At 52.6% G+C, this 3,041-nt stretch overlaps 1 pseudogene; it reads right to left on the reverse strand.

Moving 5' to 3' along the window:
• Positions 1–2,557, reverse strand: part of LOC146783195 (high mobility group protein B2 pseudogene) — a 6,676-nt pseudogene extending 4,119 nt beyond the window's left edge.
• Positions 2,558–3,041: the final 484 nt, after the last annotated feature.

Raw genomic sequence — 3,041 nt, forward strand, 5'->3', positions numbered from 1 at the left:
GTGGCCGTATGCTTTATAAACCCCTCAGTCATTCATTCTGAGAGCAAAGAGGATGAGGCTGAGAGAGAGGAGGGTGAGGTGGACAGAAAGGAGGGTGAGGCAGAAAGAGAGGAGGGTGAGGCAGAGAAAGCAAAAGAAATAAAGCACTTTGGTGCAAAGCCCTAGAAATAGAGATACACATAGTAAGCACGACCCCCCGGTATGCAGCGCATCCCCCTTCAAGGCCATCCAGCATGCCCAGACCCAGCTCCCGGGCACCTGGAAAACGCTGACAATGCCATTCATCGTCATGGTCCACTCAAGCTTGTTAACGGCCCTCCAGATGCTGAGTCCTGGAGCTGCCTGGAGCTGGGCCTGCTTGCACCACGCCAGGACAGCACACTAGGGTTTGGTTCGCTCTGTATTCCAGCCAAATAATAATAACAAGCATTAAAAATGCAATAGGTCTCGCATTTACAAGAGTTTGAGCTATTAACATTGCAAATGGCAATGCCTTTTATTTTTGTTTTTAAAACATAAATAAAAGGCATTGTCATTTACAGTGCCAATGGCTTAAACTTGCGTAAATGCGAGACCAATTGCATTGCAAATGCTTGTTAATCAATGCACTCACAGGCCGACCTCTGGTCTCCAGAGCCGCCCTCATCATTGTACACAGGCTGACTTCACCCAGCAGCGGCCTCTCATCGGCGCAGAAGGCGACCCATTGAATATAGGATTTTGCTCTCTCCTGTACACAGGTTCTTCTTTTTCTACAGGTGTAGAGGGCAGGCGGAGAAGACAAGATGACGAGGGGGAGGAGACAGTAAATGTGAGAGAGTCAAGATGAGAGGAAGGTGGCCAGGGTGGGGAGAGGTGGCATGATCGCGGATGAGAGAGGGCTTAGCAGAGGAAGGACGAGGGAAGAAAGGTGTAGAAGAGAGGAGGGCTATTCGGCAAAAAGGGGCTGAGGAGAGAGGGCGAGGTGAATGAAGGGAAAGTTCAGTTGATAGACAGGGTGGAGAGCAGCTGAGTTTGGGAGTGAGAGTGGTGGAGCGGAGGACAGGCAGGTCCAGCCAAGACACGGGAGGGGTGCGAGCAGAGAGAAGTAAAGGAGGGAAGTATGCTGACGAGGGAGAGTGCAGGGCAGTGAGGCTTTTGGAGGGGAGGTGATGAAGAGGGAAGAGATGAAGAGGAGGGCTGAGGGTAGTGGTGATGAAAGGGGAGATGAAAACATTGGAACTTTCCGAAAAGGAGACAGCAGGGCAAAGGAAGGAGCATCGATGGGCAGAGAGGGGACGGGCTAATGCAGAGGGGAGAGTAGTGGAGAAGAAGGCGGGATGGTAAGTGAGATAGGAAAAAGTTGAAAAGAAAGAGGAGTGCTTGGAGAGGGAACAGACCTGTTGGAGGTCACGAGAAGGGAGGGGAGAGTGGAAAGGAAGAAGAAGAGCTGGGTACAGGAGATGAAAGGACGGGGAGAGAACCATAGGAAATGACAATAAGGGTGTCTAGTCAGGAGAAGGCGCGAGGGCGGTAGTAGAGGAGTGGGGAGACACGTCATAGAGGAGGCAGTGGAAGGCGAAAGTGCATTAGAGAGGAAAGAAGTGGGGGAGGTGTCAAACTCCATTACCTTGGGGTCCAGTTAGCACTAAATAAAACTGCAAAAAAAAAAAACACAAAAAAGCTGGATGATAAATTGAGAAGAAAGTAAGGGGGTTTAGCGTGACAGGAAGCAAAAAAGGTGACAAGAAAAAGAAAGAAAGGGAGAAGAGGAAGGAGGTGGGGGAAGGCCAAAAACGAGAGAGAAAAAACGTCCGAAAAGGGCCCCAGTGGAGAGGGTGATCAGCAGTGAGGGTTTGGAGAGCGCCAACAGGAAACGAGCAAAGTAAAGTGGAGAAGAGAAGAGGCTGGAGTGAGAGCGTAAGGAACAAGCATTTACAATGCAACGGTCTCGGCATTGTTAAAGTTAGAGCTATTGGCATTGCTCATGACATTATTTTTGTTTATGTTTTTGTTTTTAAAACATTTAAAGAAACGGCATTGTCATGAGCAATGCCAATAGCTCTAACTTTAACAATGCCGAGACCGTTGCATTGTAAATGCTTGTTAAGCGACTCCCCTTGGCCCAGGACCCCGCTCTGATAGGCCGCAACCTCGGCCTCATATTTCTCCTTCAGAACGGCGGCTCTGAGCTCGAACGGCCGCCGCGCCTCGGGACTTTGCTCGGACCACTTCTGGCCCAGCCTCTTGGCCTGCTCAGGGACGGACAACCCGGGACAGTCTAGCCTGAGCTGTGGCCGGTACGAGGAGGCAAATAGGAAGAAGGCGGTAAACGGCTTCTTGGGGGCACCGCACCCCCTCGTTCTCGCTCCCAGCGCTCCTTGTCGCCCTGGGCCAGGTGCTCGAACATCGCCCTCTCCCGGGCTGTGGTGCTACGCCACCGCTCGCTGCAGGCCCGGGAGAGCACGGACACGCTCACCCGCGCCTCCGGGTGTCTCCTGCGAATCTCCGCCCTGCAGGCCTGTACGAAGAATGAGGAGGGGGACATGTGCGCCCGGGGCTTCTCCGATTTACCCATGGCGACTGCAGGGAAGGAGGGACGCGGTCAGACAGCGCCCCCAGCTTAAGCGAAAAAGTCGGTGCGCTTAGAACTCCGGCGAAGAAGGTACTGCGTGTCGGGATCGGGTCGGAACACAATACCTGGTAATCAAATGTCTGCCGCCATACTGCCTGCTCTCGAGGAGGCCTGTGTGTAATATTTTCAAGCTGGCTTCCTCAGCCACAGTAAGCTGTTTTCTAAGGACAGGTTCCACTTTTCAAATCAGACGCCGGGACACCACCGCCTTTCTCCGAGGCGAAGCAGAAATGCCTCAGAGAAACGCAGTGGCGGTTTCGAATTCGGGGGCGTGTTTTCCTTTACTCTCCTCTTGCCATTGGCTGGAGGAGATAATTAGACTTCTTGGAAAAAACACGCCCCCGAATCCGAAAAGGACGGGGCCTGTTCGGAGTGACTGACCTCTTCTCCAATGGCTGGCCAGCATTCAAGAGGCCAGCCAATGGAG

Source organism: Triturus cristatus, chromosome 11 (genome assembly GCF_964204655.1).
Source record: "Triturus cristatus chromosome 11, aTriCri1.1, whole genome shotgun sequence".
Lineage (NCBI taxonomy): Eukaryota > Metazoa > Chordata > Amphibia > Caudata > Salamandridae > Triturus > Triturus cristatus.